Genomic DNA, 24,408 nt, shown 5'->3' with positions numbered 1-24,408 from the left:
TATTTCTTCCCCTCAGAGCAGCTCCCAAACACTGCCACCACAGCCAAGCCCAGAACAGTTCCTGGGCATCCTTAACACCAGCTCTGTAGAAGGAAGGTAAGTATGTTCTGTGAGCTTGCACAGAGAATGAGCTTTTATTGGGGAGGAGATTTAACCCCCCCAATGTTTTTTTAAAGGTTTTAGAATTTTTGAAGACCTTGGGGGTCCCTGAAATTTGCATGAAATTCTGTTTAATGTCAAATTTAAATATCCACAGATGGGTGCTATGCTACTTGATATACAGATGGGTGGAAATGAGTGGTTGAAGCTTTTCATGGCACAGAGATGAATAACATCCCATTAAATCTATATTAAAGGGAAAAGATATTTTTCTCCAGGCCTGTTGGAAACACTATATACTAGGCCTAGAAGAACTTGTCAGTGTTACTTATAGCACAGAAGTATGTTGCACAACTAAACATCTCCATAGTGATCAGAAGAACCTTCTTCTAACCTTCCCCCCTCTTTTAAACTACACACAGCCAGCTGAAATTTCCTGCATTCTCATATATAGTGTTTTTCTTCAACACTGAGAACTCCTGCATTAATTAGATGTGCTCATTACCTTACATTTTCTTCCATGTGAGAAACAAACCACAATGCAAATCATATTGCCATTTTCCGGTTTGTCACAGCTGTACTTCTGTTTTGGAGTTTAAAATGTCAAATCTCTACTGGGGCAAATCTTAATGGCTTTGTGATAAATTGTGCACCACAAGGAGGTAAAGAGTTCTGCCAACACAGCTGCACGGTATATACCTGCTTTTCTCCTCAACAATTTGTAGCATATACAGAAAAGGAAGGCTGAGTCCAGTATTTGGCCTGTGTAGGAAAGATATCTGTAAGCGGGGGGGAAGGGGAAAAGGGGCGGGGGGCTTAACCCAAACTAAATTGAATTAAGTACCTAAAGGTTAAGAAGATATGAATATATGGGCCTAATGATTCTGTGAGTCTAATTTAAAATTAATAAATATAAACAGATATACAAAAAAATTGATGTAGTTATTTCAAAGTAAATTAAGAACAGATATTGGCCCTTGTGATAGCCTCATAAAGTACGACAACCAGAAATGACCATTATTGACCCTGACCAGACACGTTTCAGCCCATTGGCCTTCCTCAGTAGTCAAACAAATGATGTGATAAGAACGGCTCCTGACAGTATAATACAACAATAATAATTTCTTATCAGTTGACCAATATAAAGGTTTTTTTTCTGGAGGAGAAAGGAAAAATAGAATAAATTGTTAATTATTAGAAATGGTAAACTGGAAAACATTTGCCAAAAAAAGAGATATATTTTAAGTTACTTACTAATGATTATTCTCTGTGACCCAAGACAAAGATATTAATTAGAGGCCACATTCTTGAGAGTTTACTGCCATGGTCAGGTACACTTTCCAATAGCAATGATTCAATTGTATACCTTTTTAAAAAATGCTTTTACCCTAACTGAAGATTCTTGGAGAAAAATTCAGGTGGGTAGCCTTGCTTGTCTGAAGCAGCAAGACAAAGTTTGATTCCAGTGGCACCTTTAAGACCAACAAAGTTTTACTTAAAGTGTAAGCTTTTGTGTGCAAAGCACACTTCTTCAAACAAAGGTTCTTCAGACAAAGATTCCTGGAGTCATGAACCCATCAGAATGGAAATGAAAGAACCGTGCAGAATACTGCTGTCCTAGTGAGAGATTTTAAAAGCAACGTAACATGTGATGGTAACCTATACTACCACAATGGCAGGGTGTTTTATGTTATCTAGATCACTGTGTATAAGTCTGGCCATCTCTGTATAAAGTTAGAAGACTTGAGCTCAGAATTGTACAACAATCACAACACTAAGTGGCAGGTTCAACATTGGGTGGTGTACCACTAAGAACAACCTAAGTACAATTTTATAAGCTTGAAGAATAAATCCTATTAATCTTCCGTTGGTTTCAGTAGGACTTCCAGGCAAGGATGCTGAGAACTCCAACACGATTACTAGTTGAACTTACTGTGACTGGACTCCTTGTTTACACACAAGTTGAGCCCCTCATCAGATCAGATCAGTGGTTCAGATATCAACTTGAACCCCACACTAGGCAGCTTCTGCTCAGGGTCATGCCTTGGGAAACAAGCTACATTTGTAACTTGTATATTACAGTTTGCAGCCACTTCTGTGCCTGTGTAATTGGTCAACTAAATCTTCTTGATTATCAGAGAGGAAGGCACTTATCCCCAAGGGTTATGGTTGGTTCATTAAAGTGACCTACTTGTCAAGCATGGAATTGCTGGCACCTGTGTAGCTGGATCTGTCATATAAACAAACTCCAGTGGATGCATTGCCAGCAAAAATTCACACACATGAATTTAACCTGAATAAGACAGCTTGGCTTCCTTTCCTTTTAGACCTGATACAGTTCTCTTTTTTTAATCTAAAAGTTTTAGAATCAATATTTTTGCAGACATGGGGAAAAATCTGTTCCCATGTGGCAGTGCAAGAACATACATGCACAAATGTATCCAGATCCAGAGAGCTTAGCGGCCATTAACAAACAGTGAATGATTCTGCCATAAGAGACACCAACTAACTGGTAACTCTGCAGTCCTACACAGCCTTACACAGTTGCCTGGGCGTAGCCCAACTGAACTCAGTGGGACTTAATTCTGAGTATTTATGTATGTATGTATTTATTTATTTTACAACACTTATACCCCATCTTTCTGCCTTTATATGGGCCATCACGGCAGCTAACAAATTAAAACAAAAACAAAAAAAGGAGGGGAACCAGCATACAAGAAATGGTGCAAAACACAAGAGACCGCTGGCTGAAATCACTTAAAGTGAAGGAGGAAGGAGAGCCAGCGGAGCCCAAAGGCAAGCCTCAATGCAGCTGCCTCAGGCACTGCTGCCTCTCCATGGTGGGGCGGGACAGGCAGGCAGGGCAAGAGAACCTGGAGCCTCTACCACCACTGCCCTGAACAGAGGGAGGGAAGCAAAGTGGCAGCACTGACAACCTGGCAGGGTGAACAGGTGAGTAAGTGAGGCAGAGGGGGAAGGAAGGAGGAGACCAGAAGAGTGAGGGAGATAGTGGCAGCCATACAGGTGATGGAGAAGGGAGTGCCCAAAAGTTGTGGGCAAGACATCAGGGAAGGGAGAGGGCAGCAGGAAAGGAAAGGTGAATGTAATATACTCAGCGAAGACCGCGTGGCCAGCTTGGGCTCCACGCAGTCAAGCACCAATGTTGAGCTTTGCTCGAAAAGACAATGGACTATGCGGATCCTAGCCCGCACCAATCAGGGGGCTAGGTTCCCGGCTGAGAGCCTATGGAACTCTTGGCCACTGTAAATAACCTATTGGGAAGTAGGGGTGTGTTATGGGTGGTGGTTTCATGGGGAATATAAGCTAGTCTGCGAGCCAGCTAAAGTCGTCTTGTTCCTGATCGAATAAAGTACGCTTTGCTGAAATGACTCTCCATCTACGTACTTTTCAGTGAAGAAGATGCAGTGACTGAGGAGTGGGGGGGAGGCAGGAGGTTGACAGGAGGAAGTGGGAACCATGCGGGGATTTCACATCTTCTATGTGGGTCCCCACTTATATATACACACACAAGACCTGAACACAGATATATTAGAAATAAGAGGGACAGGCATATGCAAGAATTATTTTCCTTCACCACTGAGTAATTGCAAGAAAGCATCTCAGGTCACAGGCTATGACTGCAAAGTAAGCTTCAGCCTTTGTATTTCACAATGAAGCACTGCCTAGAAGGCACTGTGTAAGGGGTGAGGGGAATCAGATGTATCAGTTAAAACCAGAATCCTACTTCTTGAGACCACCATCAGATCTCGCTTCCTTCTAATTTTGCAAACAAAATTACAACTAAAAGTGCAAGCCTGCAAAATATCTCCTGGAAAATATCCCTTTCCCCAGCTTCAGCAGCCTCATCAGTTACCAGACAACACTTGGTTGACATAAATTGATTTCAAATCCCCCATCACAAGATTCTGCAGATCTCTCATTTCCTGTAATTTTTATTTGAATACATTATTTTCCCTGTACACAAAAGAGTCAGGAAGAGAAGCCTTGCCCCTTGCTGTGAACTGGAAAGTGCCTGAGAATAAGACTAATAATGACAATTTTCTTCAGATGCACTGGGTCAGGTTTATCACAGATGGAGATCTCCCACTTCTACAAATTTGTAGCAATGGGGAATTTTGCCCATTCCTTTCAATTACATTATACAGCAGGCCCTTATTGCTGAAAGCATTTCTTACCTTTTGACTTTACAAATTGCTAGGTTCAGCAAAACAAGTGCAAATTTCCCTTACAAAATGATACAGGAGAAGATTAAAAACTCTATTTATACCTCACTGTATCTCACCTAATAGTTTACGAGCTTACTACATTTTGTCATAAAGTCACAGAGCTTGATGGGGAGCTAGATTTTTTTCTTTCTTTTGCATGACTGATTTTTAAGGATGAGTCAAATCCCACAAAGCCAGATGGGTGTCTGTCAAAATCAAATACGGAGATTGAGAGGACAGTTGGTTACCGTTAGAGGCAAATAATACTTAAAAAATATAAAATAACTGAATACCTTCTAGGCTGAGTTAATTTTCAAGTATTTAACCTGGGCATAGCCAGAGGCATGAGCCCTTGCCTCAGAAATAGATAAGGCAGTTCAGCCCAGGACATTTTTGTATTTTCTTTGTTTGGTTTATCTAAATGGTCCTTTCGATTTTTTTAAAGCCACCTGGGGTCTCTTTGGGGAGAAAAATGGCTTAGAAATCCCCTAAGAAATATGATAAAATTAAATGTAAGGGCAGATAATGTATCAATGAGAGCTAATTGTTAGATGATCTTCTGATAGTTCTGTATGAATACCCATCAGAGCTTGAAAAAGGAAGTCTAGAGTACCCAACTGCAGAGAGGCTGTTTACATACATAAGTGTGTACATGCACAAGCTATGTACCAGCTTAATGCTGAAAACAGCCAGGTGGTAGTCGGCGCCAGTGGGAATCCCCACACACATGTTCATTGTTTATGTGGTTTACTGGAATATCCTTTTGTCTTACTATCAGACCAGACCGGTAGAAGGCTAAGTACAGAGTATATGAACATGTGTGTGTGGGTATTCACTGGCCCCCAACACCACCAATGTGTGTTCAGCATAATGCTGGGTACATAGCTGCCTGCTGCCACCCTTGGGTATATACACTTTGTAACATGGAAATCAAGTGGCACCTTTGACATTAACCCAGTGTATCCCAGTAAAAGCTTTCATGAGTCAAACCATTTCAAGGTGTTCGTGCTTACCTTTAAAGCTCTATATGGCCAGGGGCCTGCATATCTGCGAGACCGCCTCTCCCTCTATAAGCCCCGAAGGGCTTTATGATCTGCCAATCAACATCTTCTGGTGGTCCCCATCCCCAGGGACATCCATTTCTCCCTGACTAGGGCCTGGTGGAATGAGCTCCCATATTTATGTATTTATTTAAATTTCTACCCTGCCCTCCCCACGAATGGGCTCAGGGTGGCTAACAAACAGGGGCACCATATGCCAATACATAAAACCGAGTAAAACAGTATAAAACAGAATAAATATCAAAATTACAGAAAGTGCTCAATGCTCTTGCTCTTAAATTAAGACAAGATAGTGTCCAATAGATGTTGCCTCCATCCCCGTACAACGGTACTGATCTGCCGCACCACTGAAGTGCGATCGTCATAGGGCCACTCCGTTCCCAGTTATCAACCGGGTTCGTTGGTAATGGTGGTAGTGGCTGCTCCTAGTCAAAAGCCTGGCGGAAGAGCTCCATCTTGCAGGCCCTGTGGTCCCGCAGGCCCCTGATCTCCTCTGGGAGCTCATTCCACCAGTTAGGAGCCGCCACCGAGTAGGCCCTGGCCCTGGTTGCAGCAAGCCGGGCCTCCCTGGAGCCTGGAATCACTAGACGATGTTGTGTCCCAGACCGTAGTGCTCTTTGGGGTATATATGGGGAAAGGCGGTCCCTCAGGTATGTCAGACCCTGGCCATATAGGGCTTTAAAGGTAAGAACCAGCACTTTGAAGTGAACTCGATATGCTATTGGCAGCCAGTGCAGCGCTTTCAGCACAGGCCGGATGTGCTCCCATCTAGGGAGACCCACCAGCAGCCTGGCCGCAGCATTCTGCACTAGCTGCAGCTTCCAGATTTGCGACAAAGGCAGCCCCAGGTAGAGAGCATTACAGTAGTCTAACCTTGAGGTGACTGTCGCATGGATCACTGTAGCCAGGTCACCATGAAGGGGACCAACTGCCGAATCAGCCTAAGATGGTTAAAGGCTGACCTGGCAATGGCTGCCACCTGGGCCTCCATAGTTAGGGAGGAATCCAGGAGCACTCCCAGACTCCTAACCTCCGGTGCTGGCACCAAAGGTGCCCCATCGAAGGTTGGGAGAGGGATCCCCAACCCTGAACCACCCTGACTCAGGCACAGGACCTCCGTCTTCGCTGGGTTCAGCTTCAGCCAACTCAGTCTGAGCCACCCAGCCACAGCTTGCAAAGACCCGTTCAGATCTTCTGGGCTGGAGTCTGACCAGCTGCCCAATATCAGATAGAGCTGGGTGTCATCTGCATATTGATGACAACCAAGCCCATATCTCCGGACAATCTGGGCAAGGGGGCGCATATGGATGTTAAACAACATTCGGGAGAGCACCGCCCCCTGAGGCACACTGCGTTCAAGTGGGTGTCTTTAGGACTGCTGCTCCCCTAGCACCACCCTTTGTCCCCAACCCTGGAGGAAAGAGGCAAGCCATTGAAGGGCAAGCCCCTGTATCCCCACGTCGGCAAGGCGGTGGGTCAGCAACTGGTGGTTGACCGTGTCAAATGCAGCCGACAGATCTAATAACAACAGTGCCGCCACTCCACTTCGATCCAGGTGCCTCCAGAGGTCGTCAGTAAGGGCGACCAGCACTGTCTCCATCCCATGTCCTGGGCAAAAACCGGACTGGAGGGGATCTAGGAGAGCAGGGCTGTAGGGGATCTTTTACAGTTCTGCAGGGCCTGCAAGACAGAGCTCTTCCATCAGGCTTTTAACTAGGGCCTCCTCTCAGTGGGTCAGGACTGCATACCAGAGATGGCATCTGTGAGGCCTTAATTTTAATGATAACCTGCACCGGATGAATGATGTTGTATTTTATTGGTGTTTTAACTGTTTTAATTATTGTATATTGTATTTTCTACCAAATTTGATGTAACCCAACCTGAGCCTGCTATGCGGGGAGGGCAGGATATAAATTGAATAAAATGAATGAATGAATGAATAAATAAATAAATAAATAAATAAAAATTTCTTTACATTCTTATGAAATTGAAATTTTGCTCAAACGTTTTAACCAAAATCAAAGGAGAAAAAAAAGGGCTAGTAGGAGTTGTGACAGAGTTACAAATCACCAAGGTGTTACTCCCTGCTTAAGGGACTGGAAGGGAGGTAGCTGTTACACTCAATGAATTATGAGAGAGGTCACAGCTTCCAGCCTCTCATGAGGTTCAGTCAGGGAGAAATCAACCAAGTTACAGAGAGAGAAATATATACAAAGTCTGATCCAGGAAGGTTCAGTGGGAAACATAAGGAAAAGACTACAGTGTGATACAGCATGATTACGACATGATAAGAAGAACCCAGTTAACATTTTTAGATGTGTGGGTCATGCTGAACTGTTACCAACTATGATCAGTTAGGAAATCCAAATCTCTGTTTAAGCCAGGGTGTGATATGATGTCACAAGTGTTAAGCACTTTAATGATTGATTCTTCCTTTAAAGTTTTTTTGTTTTAATATGTTGTTGAAGGCTTTCACAGCCGGAGTTCATTAGTTGTTGTAAATTTTCCATGGCTGTATGGCCATGGTCTTGGTATTGTGCTACCTGACATTTCACCAGTAGCATCCAGACAAGAATAAAAGAACATGAAAGACACTGCAGACTTGGCCAACCTGAATAATCAGCAATGGCCGAACATAGCCTAATTCAAACAGGACACAGTATCTTATTCCAAGACACTGAAATGCTGGACAACACATCCAATTACCATGTCAGATTACACAGGGAAGCCATTGAAATTCATAAACAAACACAATTTCAACAGGAAAGAAGAGAGTTTAAAAATAAATAGGGCATGAAAAATTATCCTGGGAGAACCAGGTTTGATTCCGCACTCCTCCACCTGCACTTGCAAGCCATAGTTCTGGCACAGTTATTCTTGAAAAAGAGCAGTTTCTGTCAGAGCTCTCTCAGCCCCACCTACCTCACAGGGTGTCTGTTGTGGGGAGGGGAAGGGAAAGGAGTTTGTAAGCCACTCTGAGACTCCTTTGGGTAGTGAAGGGCGGGGTATACATCCAATCTCTTCTTCTTCTTCTTCTTCTTCAGATAAGATTAGAATTTCAACAGCCAATCCATATGAAAAAGAACCTCCTCAGGAAAGCTCCTCCATTAGCACGTCACAGCCTGGGAAACTCCTACAAGATAATGACTCAGCCCTACCCCACCTTCCTGAGCAGATATAAATTACCTGCCTATCATTTTTCTTCTCACATTGACACAAAGACTACATCATCTTTCTGTTATACCTCTGAGGATGCCAGTCACAGCTGCTGGCGAAACATCAGGTACCACAATACCAAGACTATGGCCATACGGCCCAGAAAATCAACAACTAATTTTTTGTTGTGGGTTTTTGTTGGAGATTTTTTTTTTTGGTAGAAGATCTCTACAAGGCTGCATTTGGGACTTCTTTGTTTAAAGAAAAGTCAGCTATGGCCAAATGCACACCTGCAGCATTTCTGTATGCTTTATTAAATTAAATACTGGTGTTTTGCACATTTGTATTACATTCTTGGCTGGATAAGATATGCCTTTTGTGTGATCCAGCAGGGTTCTTATTACATTTTTAGAAGAAGAAGAAGAGGAGGAGGAGGAGGAGGAGGAGGAGTTGGAGTCTCAGAATGGCTTACAATTTCCTTTCCCTTCCTCCCCCCACAACAGACACCCTGTGAGGTAGGTGGGGCTGAGAGAGCTCTGAGAGAACTGCTTTTGAGAGAACTGTAACTGACCCAAGGTCACTCAGCAGCTGCATGTGAGAAGTGGGGAATCAGAGGTTCCGGTTTTGGTGGCGCGAATGGCGGTTGCTCTCCTGGGATGCTCCCGGAGGCGAATCACCCACACACGGAAGGGGGGGGGATCCGCATAAGCGGAGACCCTAAGGAGCCTTCGGTAAAGGCTCTGGACCAGGGGGCGCACCGGGGAAGTGCCTCTTTGTCGACCTGATGGTCGGAAATTGAGCTCTCCCCATGCCCCAGAGGCCCGCCACGTTGTACCCCTCTGTGGGGACTAGCAATGCCACTGGTTCTCGGAGTGATGAAAAGCGAAGAAGTGAAGAAGCGAAAGTAAAAGAAAGCGAAAGACGGCTTACTGTGAGTGACGATCGAACTAAATGATAAAGACTTAAGCGCATCCCCCCCCCATTGGACTAAACGGAAGGGAGGAGGGTAACAACCCCCCCAATAGAATGAGACAGTTTTAACCGAGAAGGGGGGGGAGTGAGAATCTGACAAAGTAAAGTTACCTTTTGGCGAATTTCTTAAAGCGAGGAAGAGGGGGTGAGTCCCAAGCTGCGTGGCAAGAACTTTAAAAAAGTAAACAATAAAGCCAAGATGTCGGGGCAAAAGAAGCTGCAGGACAAGCCAGCAAAGAGGACGGGAGGGACTTCCGGTCTAAACCCCCGCCTTACTGAGCCAGCTGTCACTCAACAAGAAAGTGAGATGCTTCACCCTCTACTGGACCAAATGATGAAAATCAATCAAACGTTGTCTAATATGGAAAGTGTCCTCCGTAACCAACAGAAGCAATTGACAGATACAACCAAGAAGATGGAGGAGATTGCAAAGAAATGTCTGGTGTCAACGGAAGAATCGCAAAAAATCAAGAAGAAGGTCAATAAAATGGAAAAATATCAAAAAGTACAAGATAGCAAACTACTGATGTTACAAATGGAAAAATCAAACTTGACTCTCCGATTTCAAGGTATAAAGGAGGTAGAAAAAGAAGATCTCAGAAGCACATTGGCGAATTCTCTGGCACTACTGACTGGCAGTGAAGCGGAAAAATTAAGTGAAGAGATGGATTTGGTTTATAGAGCCTATTCCATATATACAAGGAAAAATAATCTGCCAGCAGAAGTGGTTGTGAAATTTACCAAGCAACGCATCAGAGATCAAATCTTGAAAGCTAATTCATCAAAACCTTTGAAAATCGGAGAGCAGAGCATAAGGATTTTAAACATGTTCCATTTGAAATTCGTATGAAAAGAAAGGCTTATAGGGGATTGACCACATTCTTGCAAAGTCAACAAGTTAATTACAGATGGTTGATTCCAGAAGGACTGGTCTTTAAGTTTAAAGACAAGAGAGAAAAGGTAGACTCCATTTTCAAGGCTCAAGAGTTTTTGAAGAGGCATGCCAGTTCAGAGGACGAGGCAGAACTCGCTAAATGGGCAGTATTTAGCAGTGAAGAAGACAGCAGCTCGGAGGGAGGGGACAATGAATCAGAAGGTGGAGCAGCAGCGAAAGCTCCATCTTATAACTTGAGAGGCAAAAAGTGAAGTTCCCCAGTGTTTGAAGAAATGTTCGGAAAGCGCAATAAAGGACAGTACTAACCCCAAAGGGACATTATTAACATACTAAAGGTCTTTGTTTTTTACAGGTAAAGATGAAAGAAGACATGAAAAACACAGAAGCCAAAGATTTTATGCATGCTAATAACAGACTAATATACTAATCAAAGCATCACTCACTACTTTTCTTGATCCATCTATATACCCTCCCTGTTTTCTGAATTTAAAAGCAATTAAATTCTCTCCTCTTTAGGAGAGTTTATAACAAAAAAAAGAGAAGAAGTGGGGAATCAAACCCGGTTCACCAGATTAGAGGTCGCTGCTCCTAACCACTACACCAAACCGGCTCTTATTATAATTTATCATTATAAGCAACAGACTAGCATTTTGCATTACACAAAATTTGGGTTGAGACCAATTTGCAAAGACTAGGGAGGTGTTTCCCATGATTTCAGAGTCAGAAACAAATGTTTCAGTGTCAAGATCCATTTTAGAAATATCTGAAGGAACAAAGTAAGCTTCTGTGGATCCATTTAAGGTTCTGAGGGGATCTGCATCCATGGCCGCTCATAACTGCATTAAACGAATATTTATGTAAGAATATGAAATGCCTGAATTTCAATTTGCTTATGCTTTGAAGCTGCAGATGGTTGTTTTGTTTAGTTCTTTTAACTGAGTATTTTGTTCAGTCATGCTTGCTTTAAACTGGAATGTCTATGATTTTGAGTTGTATTTTTAAATATTGGTACAAACTACTTTGAAGGGAGAGCTTATGGCTGAATTGGGTTAGGTTTAGAAATAACAAAATTAAAAGAAGACACAGTTGCTGTGATCTGCCATATGATTTATTTAGGCTATTTCTATGCGGCCTATTCACAGCCCTGCTCAAGGCACTATACAATTTAAATCACCACAATGTTAAAGCACAAGCCATTGACATAAGCAATTTAAAAACTATCCATAAAACAGAAGTAAACTATTAAAAAGTTGATAAGATAAAATCTTAATTAAAAGCCTGGGTAAAAAGATGTGATCAAAACATGGAATATTGTGGCCAGGTTATGCTTTTCAAGGACTGGCTGTAACTGGAAAACCATCCAGACTTGATAAAAGGCACTACATGCCATGGAGGAGACATGAGCCTCCAACTGTAGGCCAAGATCTAGTAGCACCTCAAGCTATGAACCTGCTCCTTCAGGGGGAATGCAAACCTCTCCAGGACAGGATGACTCTGCAGTCTCTGAGCAGCTTCTCTATTGGCCAGTAGCGTTTTATTTTCATCCCTCACATACCGTATCTAGGCACTTATTCAGGACTTCCACAGACCCACCTGTCTTAGTTGCTAAGGAGACTTAGATCTTGGTGTCATCTGCATATTGGTGACACCTCCGTCCAGATCCCCAGATGTCTTCTCCCAGATGTTTCATGTAGATATTAAAGGTAGAACCCTGCAGGACCCCAAAGCATCAATGCCATAGGGGCCATTTCTGTCCCTAAACAAGGCATGAATGCAGATTGAAATGGATCTGGATAATAATATCATCATCTTCATCTGAAACAGAAACAGGACTCCATGCTGGATGAAGCTCCCCTTTTGAACAAATGAATGCTGTAAGCATGGTTCCCTCCCTATTACAGCTGCTTGAGCTTTATGTCCCCAAATCAGTAATTGTGTTTATCTTCAGACAGCTGGGCTCACTACATTTCCTAAGAGCTGCACACACCCAACCTTGGTAGACATGGATCAGCCCTTTGGTGTGTCTGTGGAGGTGATTAAGGCTCACTCCTGAAAGTACTGCACATGTGTTGGGCTGGAGACATTAATTCAGAAAGATGATATGGGAACATTGGAACCATTTCTAGAAACTATGTCTGCAACCAGAAACACTCATGCATGTCTTTCCTATTTCACTGTGTTGAGCACGTGCCTCCTTAATCACCTTATGAACTGGCTGTTACTACGGTGACTTTTTCTATTGTACAGCGGGAAAGAAGTTTAATAAAGTCTTTCCTCTGAAACACACCTTAACTCAAGCAATGTGTTCTCCTTTAGTTTCCTTCTCTACCAGTTCTGATGGGATATGACCAAATAGCCTTTTCTCTTCACTGTTTGTTGCATTTTATCTGTACTGTATGAGAGGGGGATTTAAACATTAAAAATATTGCATTTCTTGGACTCTGATGGCCTGTGTGTGTGAGTGAGACTTGTCTCATGAGTCCCTTCTTCCAGAGCCAAGGTGATACTAATAACTGAAGTGGATATTGATCTCATTTTGTACCTTCTAAACAATGCACTGCTTCACATGATACAAAATTGAATTAAGAAAGACCAAGGCCGGAGAGAATTGTTCTGTCTGAGCCTGAAAAACAACACATCAATAGCCCATGACAGTATTTTGAGAAACTGCCAGACTGCAGACAGATCTCGATGTAAATAGTGAGACTCTTAACAGCTAAGGGGTCATGATCTGAAAAAATATCTGGCATGAAACAAGCTAGCCGATTAGGGAAGAGACTGGGACCATGTGATGCTTCAATATGTATTGTAGTTGTGGCCATGATGAGTTTTGCTGTCTACCTTGGTGGGTTTTTTAGCCCGAACTCCTGGGTATAAAAGCTAGATTCGAGTCCAGTAGTCCCATAAAGACCAACAAGATTTCAAGGCTACAAGGTTTCAAGAGTTGAAGCTCCCTTCATCAGATGCAATTGGTAATGGATATCGCTGAGCCCTTGTATCTCCATTCCTACTTCTATCTGACGATGGGAGCGATGATTCTCAAAAGCTTATACCTCGGAAATCTTGTTGGTCTTTAAGGTACTACTGGACTCAAACCTTTTCTACTGCAGACCAGCATGGCTACCTACCTGAAACAGACAGACAGACAGACAGACAGACAGACAGACAGCCTTTCGATTTTTAACCTACTCAATCTGCAAGCCGTGAGTGAATAACAGCTCTTTAAAACATGCATTAAAATGCTAATTAAACTCAATGAAAGAGATAAAGCATAACAAAACACATTTTTGTCAGTTTCCTTCCCACTGACATTTTGTCAGATGCAGAACAGCATAAAATGGAAACTAAGTCTCAGTGTTAAAATAGAGTGGTTTTTTCCCCCCAGACTCAGATTTTTTTTTTAAATGCAGCCAGCTAAATACATTTAGTAGCATTTAGTAGCATGCTGAGTTCTCAGTCCTACAAGAGAGGGCTTGTGATTTTCCATAACAAGCATCTACATACATTCACACACGAAATTAAAACCAAGCTCTTGTTGATATCCAGAGTTGGAACAACTCACAGCCCCCATCTGTTTGAATTTAGAAACTAATGTTCTTTTCATTTTCTGTTTTGCTATATAAATGGCAAAAGAATTGTCAAGGACTACTGCCAAGTATATAAAATGGAATGTACAACAGCCAAGAGCTCGGAATAACCTTGTTGCCTGTGTCATCCTTACCTTTGTTATCCTGATAGCTGGGATCGGCTGCTTTCTGAAAACATGCTTTGGACTCAACTTACAACAGTCATCTGGCTTCTCCTAATGTGAACAGTCTGGCATAAATAGCTTTGTAATTGCAATTTTTCAGAATGTCTCAACTGATTCCACATATTTCCATGAATGTTTATAACTCCGATATTCCGTGAGCGAGCATACCTAGCAGTTTCTTACAGAACCATCCTAAACAGAGTTATACTATGTCCATTGAAGTCAACGAACTTTTCTACTGCTTCAGACCAGCATGGCTGACTACCTGGACTCATAATAGTTTTAAGATGATAAAGTCACACGTGCCAGATAACGCGGGGGGGAGGCGAGGCTATTTGCGCTGTTGCAATTTGACACGCCACCATGTGATCAAATGTGACAGTGGTGAACCGGTGTTGTTTTTGTCGGCGCATGTTTCCGGCGCGCTTCAACAAGGAAGCAGGGACACGAGAGGAGTGCGCTGGAGTGATCACCTGGAGAACATCCATCTGCGGCCCATCGCAAACCATTTGATAGTGGACTTTCCCAGATACTTTTTAACTCCGCATCTTCAGCCGGACAATGCAGGTTGGCGACGGGTGTGCGATGCTTACCAGATGTTTCCGTGTGATCGTGCCCTTATAATCCGCCTGACATTCGTGACTCTCCCACAGTAAATTCTGCTTGTGAACGGGGTCTTTGTTACTTATCAGCACACACAAACTAGATAAGCTCTGCTGCATTATGTGCCTTGAGCACTCTGCTAAACAAATAATCCTTCACTTAAAAGGGTGTAACTATGCTTAGTTAAACAGTTAACGTAAATCAGTGAGTTTAGATTGGTGTCTGTTTAGGATTGCACTGTAATGTAAGTGTAGTAATGTCTTAAACTTGGTACTTCTTGTGAAGAAACACTAAGGGCCAAACTTAACACGAATCTGGAATTCTGTGACTGCACCTCTAGATCTCTAATTTGACCTTAAGAAGTGGCTGTTGGGATGTCATGGCACCGAAGGTCATGGCACCAAAAAAGGAGTTTATTTCTTCTTCCCATACAGTCTCTCTGATCTGAATTGCCTCCTCCCCAATGTTAGCCAAATTGCCTTGAATTCTCAATTAATCTAGGGGAAGTTATGATTATTAATTGGCAATAGGCAAATTAGGGTTCACACCAATTTATACAGAAGTCCCACCTTTGCTGTAAGTACCAGAACAGACACAGAGACTGTATTCAGTATAATATAATGTCTTTTTACTGGAGGATATATATCATTCAAACAATACACAAGCACTCACACAATTATACTTATTCTCAGAAATAAAGATAGATCATAAACACTTTTTGCATTAGCAAGACATTCGTTGGTTGGGTGATATTTACCTGTCCTCATTGATTGAGCCATTCCAATGGAAGAATGGAGGGGTTTAGAAATAGAAGATGGGGAACACGTGCTCTGAACCGGCAGAACCATGTGGACTCTAGCTGCAGACTAGAGTTTAAAGATGGAGGTAGGGTATATGGATAGCAAGCTGGACATAAGAGGCTTAAAGCTTTGATAGGGGTCGTGGAGAGGGAGAGAGAGAGAGCGCATGTGCTTGGGAAGCATCTTTTATAACGTGGTGTGGGGGGGCAGGCTAGGCTGGCCACATCCCCCTATGACACCTTTTGTTAGTCCGTCCCATAAAACATACTATTGGCTGGCTGGAAGTGGGGAGGGGGACTAAGGAGTGGTCAATATTGAGATCTAGAAACTTAGGCTGGGGACTGGCACCTGGATGAAGAGTGATTGAATCATCAGGCTATGGCTATTGTCTCTTGATGGCCCTAGCAGGTTTGCTGATAGGTGAGCGATTAGTTGCCAGCAACCATGAATAGAGTCTCTTGATCAGATTTGTAGGTAGCTGGAAGAGGGGGAAAGAGGTTGCCTACATGTGCTGGAATAAACTCCTAATGGAGTTTGGAGTTCTCTGTCCTCGTGTTTTTCCATGGCATGGCATCTGAGGCTTTGTACAGGCTTATGGAACTGCTTCATCTCACAGCAGGCAAGATAGCCGGTAACTCTGGATCTTCACTGTTGCAGGAACACTTAAGGAAGGAGTCCCTCTTTCAGGTGTGCAGTTTCAACAGGTATTCCCAGGTCACCAAGTCGTACAGTCCCTTTGCATAGTCCATATCTTTCATAAAAACACATTTATAGGCTTGCAGGGCAACACCAACCCTTTATAAGCCATGATGAAGAAACAAAGGACCAAACTATATGTGATGGCACTTTTGGGTCCAATCTGTGGATGCCACCATAATTTTAAAGCCTAATAAGGCAGTTTTCAAGCCTGTGGCATGGTGGAATGAAGTGCTCTTGTTTCCCTCATACGGCTTTTTAAGTGCCAAAATGGCCACCCCCAACCAGGTTCTGTTTTGGCACTTGCAAAGGCATTTGGGTGGAGATGACAAAAGAGCCCCATCCAGCGATAGGTAAAGGTTTCCCGATATGCTGTAGGACTAGTCAGGATTGGTCCCTCACAGCATTTTAAATCACCTTATTAGGCTTTGAAATAGCAGCCTCCACAGGTCAAACCCAGTGATGCTGTCACATCACGTTTTGGCCAAATACAGACACTTTTATTGTGCCTGCCCCCCCCCCCAACTAAGACTTAAAGCATCCTGTGAGGAGTCATCTCCAATTTATGAAGCAATTCAAGGGAGAAAGACTTAAATGCCCCCTTTTCAGTGCCATTAGCTCGATTCCTATTGGTGCCAGGCACCGTTTTTAGGGACAAATTATATCAGGAGTCCCAGTTCAAGAACTCCAGCACCATGTCTAACTAAGAGTGGCAAGTAATGCAATGTAATACAGATTGATGTACTTTTTCATGAAAAAAATAACAAAAGAAATGTGGGTTCAGCTGATTTGACATTGTGTTTCATTTCCTCAGTACTGTTTTAATAATTTTTACAGAAGAGTTATATTGGTTTAGACAAAAGTCTTACATTGGGCCTCTTCATTGTTATTGGAGCTTTATTCTTTTCTTTCTTTATAAACACATTTTTAAATACTGAAGTTATGCTATACATCTGTTCACTGAATAGTGAGTTCTGGTAAGAGCACTGCTGGATGTTTAGGTATGAAATGAGTGAAATGGGAGGCGGAGTTTTGCTGAGCTGCCTATTGATTTTGTAGTGTTAAATCTGCAACCTAGATTTGAAGAAGTCAATTGTGAGCCCTATCATTACCATGTACTATTAAGGACACTTTTAGTGCAATTCTGTGCAGAGTTACTCCAGTTTAAGTCCTTTGAAATCTACATGGGATCAACAAACATTCCCGTGTGAATGTCATAAGTTTCACAGAGAGGTGTTTAGAAGCATGTGATCATTAAAATATGGGAGTGATGTAACACACAATTACATAAGTGTTGATTATCATTACCAACCCTATACCCCATCAAGTTATCAAGAAGGCATCAAGTTGTTTTTGTTATTCCCTGGAGTATCCTGAAATCTCTAGGCAAGCACATATACCCCTGGGCCAATTTAGCAGACTAGAACTTTATGCTTTCATTAGGGACTTACAAGGGGATAATTAGATTTTAACTAAAAGCATATATTTCTGAGAGATGTATGATACATAGAAAGCTTCTCTTTATAAACCTAATATTTTCTCCACTCAGGTGTGTTGGGCAGATTGAGCAGGATGAGAGGGGCATCTATGGTAAACCAGTGCAAGAATGCACATGCATGGAGTATATGTGATTTGGACCAGAATGCTCTCATGAGCAAATACTGAGAGGGAAAGCCACACAGTTTTCCTTCCCCCTCCAGCCCACAGCATCATCAAAATGGCTTTGTCTGATTTACAGATTTCTTAGCATACAACAACAATGATGGATGACAGATAAGGACAGGGAAAGCAGTGCTAGAGTGTACATGTACACAGGCAAAAATTGTGATTCATTTTCATTTTCTAGAGTTTGAGGATGCTACTAGCAATTCGCCATCAAACTGCAATTCAAATAGAGAGGTGATAAAGGGCCCGTACCAAAGAATGTTGTTATTGATAATGTAAAACTTTATGGCTGCTGCATAATTCTGCAAGCTCACAAACCAGTTTCTGTGGCAACAGAACTTAAATTAAACAGCAGGTGTGATAATATCCTAGGAAGTTAATCCCCCCAACTATTAGTTGCCAATATAACCATGTTACCTGTTTTCTGTGATTGTTCTAAGCATTTTTCTATGGCATTTATGTGTACCATATCAGTGGACAATTAGATTTGATGCACAGTTTCTAAGAACATTTTAATTATATTTTGTATATCTAGCAGCTTCCTGAAAAAAATTGTGCTCTGCTGCTATGTGCCAGTATATAACCAGCATGTTCCAGTTTTCATACACTTCTATGAAGTGAAAATTTGCAGTTACAATTTAATAATCTCCAGAATTCTTTGTGTTTATGTAATACTTTTAGATTACTGACAAACCTAATTATTTTATTCACATTCCCAACCCATTTTATCTTAATGCTGTCATCAGCTCCTCTTCACATCATAAGGGACCAATGAACAGGGGGAGGCACTCAGCTGCGGCCTGGCCAAATAGCGTAGGGGAGCCGTCCAGACCAGAGGCTATGGGTTCCAGCACCACCTGGCCAGCCTGGAAGAGAAGAGTGGCCAGCCAGGGCCGCAGCAAGGACCCCACCCAACAAGCCCTCTCCGCTGTCTAGGAGCCACTCACCAAGGTGGCTCTCCTCAGTACTGGAGTTAACTGGTGTGGTTAGTCCAGTTATCACTAGTTTGCAGAGTGCTTAAATAAAGCTACAAATGCAGCAGCGTTACTTTACCAGGTTACTCAGCATCCAAAGCTACACAGAGCCACATTGCAAGTTTAGAAGAGAGTGTCCCTGAGAACACCATCTACAGGAAGAAAGGTCAGTGTGCCTATCTAGCGATCTAGTCTCTCTTGCCATGAAGTCTGGAGGCTGAGGCAGGGACATTGCACCTGGAACTTCCAGCACTCGGCTCACTCGTGCCCCTACAGTTGCAAACATGACCCCAGGTAAGTCCAGGGCTGCAGCTCCCTGAAGAGGCCAGTATATAGGCATCAGATCCTATCTACCTACTTTTAGCCATATAAAGAAACCATTGCATCATCTTTTCTCAAATAAAGTTTCTCTCACTTCAGGCATCTCTTTTAGATTATTTGGGATCACATGCCATCACTGATCAGCCCAAAACTTCCCCCAAACACCCCTCTACCAGGAAATCTCCTTTCTTTTACCTCATTTGGAAATATTCCCAGTATCCTGAATGCCCTTCCCTTCATCCAGTCAGGAGTCACACCTGGAGCTTCTTCCCCTTCTCCCCTCTTTCCAAGCCTAGAAAGCAGGGGATGTTTTGTCTTGAATCTGGTCATCTGCCCTATCACTAAGGAAACAATCTGACCCCAGTGATGACTATAGCCTGCTCTGACTGTGCTTTGACTGGATCTACTTCCCCCCACATGTTACCACCAGAACTGTGGTGTGCGGGGGCTGTGGGGCACTCATTCTGGGCACACACCATGTGTCTATGCTTCTGTTTTCCTTGGGGGTTACCTATTGGAGTAACTGCTTCCCAGAACACTTGGACCCATGCCTTGAGAACTGGATTTTGTTATTGGACCTGCATGAATAGGTAACTATAGCTATCTCTCCCCCCTTTCCCAACGTCTAACATCTCCTTTGAGTGAAGTAACCTGTGCACTGATTGAATGTTTGGAACTATTTGTCTTGACATGGGATTCTGGTATCAGGTGATATTAGTGTGAATGCTTGGAGTTTTTTTACAACTTTGGGTTGCTAATTCTCAAGCCCAGTTATTAGCATTATTCCCACAGTAAACTTTATTTCTGATCCCACTGTATCCTGATTCTCAGTGCTGCTTCCAAGCCACTTCATCAAAGACCTCTTGCAGCCATTATGTGAGTCAGTGCTTGCACTGGTGTGTCCCTTTAATCCTGATGTGGAACCTAAGCCAGAAGCTCTGTTACCATACGAGTGAGAGACTGTAGGAAGTCTCCCCCCACCCCTTATGCTCAGGTTGAATTTGAGCTCAGACTGAAAAATGACATTCACACAGACATGTTTGTAGGGTAAAGTTTGAGTCCAGTGGCACCTTTAAGGCCAACAAAGTTTTATTCAAGGTATAAGCTTTTGTGTGCATGCACACCTCTTCAGATAGCTTGAATATGAATAAGTGTGCGTGCACATGAAAGCTTATACTTTGAATAAATTTTGTTCATCTTAAAGGCGCAAGTGGACAACCTTTGTTCTGCTGCTTCAGACCAACATGGCTACCCACCTGAATTTACATTCATGGGGTAGGGCTGCCAAGTCTCATTGAATCGCGGCGGGGGATCGTCATTCTTTACAGGAGCTCTGCCGCGGGGGACGGCAACAGGCGTTGCTCTGCCGGTGCCAGGATGTGACGCTACGCGTCGCTCTGGCAACGGGGCTGTTTGGAGTCCCGTTGCCAGAGCGACGCGTAGCGTCACATCCTGGCGACGGCGGTGCAACGCCTGTTGCCGCCCCCTGTGGCAGAGCTCCTGTAAAGAATGACGATCCCCCGCCGCGATTCAATGAGACTTGGCAGCCCTATCATGGGGTGGTCTTTTTGTCCATATGCAGTATAAAGATTTATGAACACTTCATTGATGCTAATGTTGTGGTGCTCCAATCTCTTTGGGCAAATGGTGCTAATTTCAATACATTTATAAGTAAAATTAAGTATTTGAGTAGTGCATTGACTGTTTAAGTGGTTTGTTCATTTTGGAAAATGTCTAACCCAAAAACATACATACAAATGTAGTGTATAGGTGTCTATCTCTCCTAAGCATCTTATCAGGCCAGTGTGGGGAGTCTCTTTTTAAAATGTATGAACTAATATTTTCCTGCATATCTGGGGAGTGCCCAGAACATGCAGAAACTTTTGCTTTATCTGTGGGTGGTCCCATTTTGCTATTCCAGTGGTAGGTACTATCAAGTTTGTTATATGAAGTCAAGATCAGGATGTTCTATTGCTCTCAAGTACCAAACACTGGCCCCGGTCACACAGCACAGTTGCCGCGGGAGAGGCACGGATGGTGGGTGCATTATCTGGGCACGATCACACCCCAACATCAGGGAAGTGGAGTGCACCCGTGGCTTACCACTGACAATGTGCGTTAAAAAACTAGTACTTCCAAAGTAAATGTTTGCCACGGGCTGCCTCCAGACTCCCATGATGTGATCGCGCTGGCACGCGGCATTACCCTCTGGTCCCTCATTTACCTGCCGGTGCCGAAGGAAGGACCCGTGGTGTGCCGCTGGCGCGTCTGATCGTGTAATTGCGGATCAAACTGCGCTGGGGCAATTAGCCATGCCTCGCCCCCGTGATATCTGGCCCATGTGACCGGGGCCATACTATGCATACTAAGGCAGTTGCCTTCAGTGGTATTCCACCAAAAGTACAGATTTAACCCATCTAAGCAAAATAGCTTGTTATTCTACCAATCTTCTTTTCAAGCAGACAAGTTTTCTGCTATTCTGATGCAAATTTGACATGATTCTCTAATTCAACAAAATATTATTTAGACTTAATTATGAATATACACAGGAAATATGTCCCAGTGCTGTTAACAAAATGACTTCTATAACAAAATATATGCAAATAAATTCAGTTGCCCCTCCCTGCATGTCTCAAGATGAACATGCTGCACAGTTCCTACATCTTTCTATTGATGTGAGATAATTTATTCTGAAATAAATGTGTTTGAAATAAACCTAACTGCTTGAGTCGTCTCAGCATTTAATCTTAATATATGTCTTCACTAACATTTCTTAATCTACCTTTCCATAAAATGTTATTATCCAGAAATGAAATAGAATTCCCATTGATACTGCTGATTAATTAACAGTACAAATAGCTTTCTCTCTGCAACAGATAGGAAAAATCACATGCTGCAATTAATAAGCTGATTTTACATCACAAAGGGGAGAAGCAAAGTCACATGATACAATTAATAAGCTGATTTTACATCACAAAAAAGGAGAGAAAGCTCTTATCTTCTTACAGTCACGGATGAATTCTGACTTTGTCAGCACCAAACACTTTTCTGTGAGGGCTAGTCTCAGACAGTCTCAGTACACATCTCTTCTCAGTTAAGGAAGGAATCTAACTAAAATCTCCTCAACATTCTGCTCTCTCAAGGCTTTTTCTGCTCAGTTGATACCAACCAATCAGATTTCCTGGAGCAGCTTGTCACTCAAGGCTCTCTTCGAAGAATTAACCCTTCACAATCCTGTAGTAATATGTACAGCACTTTTAAGCCTCTTAAAAAGTCCAGTCCATCACAAGACCCAAAGTGGCTAATGTCATTCTCCTCTCCTTTATTTTATCCTCACAACAACCCTGTGAGGTAGCTTAGGCTGAGGGTATGTGACTGGCCCTAGGTTACCCAGCAAACTTCCATGGCAGAGTGGGGATTCAAACCCTGGTTTCCCAGATCCTAGTTTGACACTTTAACCACTACACCATGCTGGTTCTCTTGCTGGTTTGACATTGGCTTGGATTCTCTGATTTGACATTTGTTGGGCTTGCAGTAATGTTCCTTGTTAAATCAGGTTGGTTTTGGAAGATTTTTTTGGTTTGACACTGGCTTAGATTCTCTGATTTGACATTTGTTTCACTGGGCTTGCTTTATTTTCCAGTGTTTCTGCTGGAATTCCCTGGTTGTGCATTGGTTCTTTGGGTTTGTTGTTTCAGTCTGCTTTGGGAAGCTTTTGGCCAGTTGTTGGTTTGCTTGCTGTTGTGTCTGGCTCTTCTTTGCCCTAAAGAAAGCATGCAATGTTTCCCCCCATAGGGAACAATGGAGGATGGCTGAGGGCACCTTGTTTAGGGGCCCACAGAACTGGACCTCTTGGTCCAATTCTCTTGAAACTTGAGGTTATTTAGTTGAAAGGCACCAGCAGCCTCACTGCAATGCTGGTGCCATCTGCTCAAAAAACAGCCCTTCCAGTCCTCCAGAAAAATTCCCTATAAAGAATAATGGAGCCGAATAATGGAGCCGAATCCTGGGGGGAAACCCAGATCCAAGGGTGTAGACTTTCCAATTTCCCGGGGGGGGCTGGGGCTCGACCAGAGGCATTGCTTTGCTAGGAGCAAGGGTGGCTCCCGGGGGAGGCTGAGTACCTTCCTGAAAATTTCGGCGGGGGCTCACGCCCCGCCGCCCCCACGAAGATTACGCCTATGCCCAGATCCGAATACCAACTGCCATTTGGAACCAGGAATACCGATATTTTCCAGCTCCCTGATATTGTCAGAACCCACAGCCAACAACGAAGTACACGCATTCAGGAACAGTTATACTTTTATTGCAGAGCTATAGATGCAGTAACATAGGCACTGTTAGGAATGGCGGCGGCCCCATGGGCATAATAGGATATAGGGTATTCGTATGCACCCCCCCACAGTGCTGGCCAATTAGGCGGCCTCCCGCGCGCGGGCTGAGGCTTGGAGACTGTTAGGTAGCTGAAGCTGAGAACGAACACTCTCCCACGGCACCTAATGAAATCCCAGACACTACAACACCCTCCTGCACATCTGTATAAATAAGCGTTTCGGTGCTCAGCAGAAAAAGCACAGAAAGGAATGCAATTGCAATTAACCTGAAAGGAAAGCAATAGCAATTAACCAGACACAGACCAACCTCCCCAACTTCCATGGCAACATAGCTGACAGATATCAGGAGCCCAAAACTACCATTTTTTTTTCCAAGGTGCACATTCCTACTCCCAAACCAACTGGTTTAAACTGACACAAACTGCACTTCCAAGAAGAGCAGCACCCCAAGTCAATGAGTTTAGAAGGATAAAACTTTGTTTAGAGTTCACTGTACATCTTTTATGAAGAAAATGTTCTACATGCAGCAGGGGAATTACTTTTTCAATTATTTCTCTATGCTGCCAACATGTCTAAAACTCTTTTCCCCCTTCAGTAGACAGTGGCAAAAACAGTACATGCTCGAGTGGAGACACTGTAGATAAGATAGAAGAGCCACCTGGAAGACTAATAAGGATTAGGCCAATTTTCCGTTCAATTAATGGACAAGATTTTATGAAATTAATCTATCAATAGAGAAAATTGTAAATGATGATGACCAAGTAGCAACAAATATTGGTCACAAATAGATGAGCTGTTCAGGTTGCAATCTGAAGAACACTTTCCTGGCGATAAGCCACATTGACTGACATGGGA

Source organism: Gekko japonicus, unplaced genomic scaffold (genome assembly GCF_001447785.1).
Source record: "Gekko japonicus isolate JY-2015 unplaced genomic scaffold, Gekko_japonicus_V1.1 scaffold1890, whole genome shotgun sequence".
In the NCBI taxonomy this organism is placed as follows: domain Eukaryota; kingdom Metazoa; phylum Chordata; class Lepidosauria; order Squamata; family Gekkonidae; genus Gekko; species Gekko japonicus.
This window is presented reverse-complemented; position numbering follows the sequence as displayed.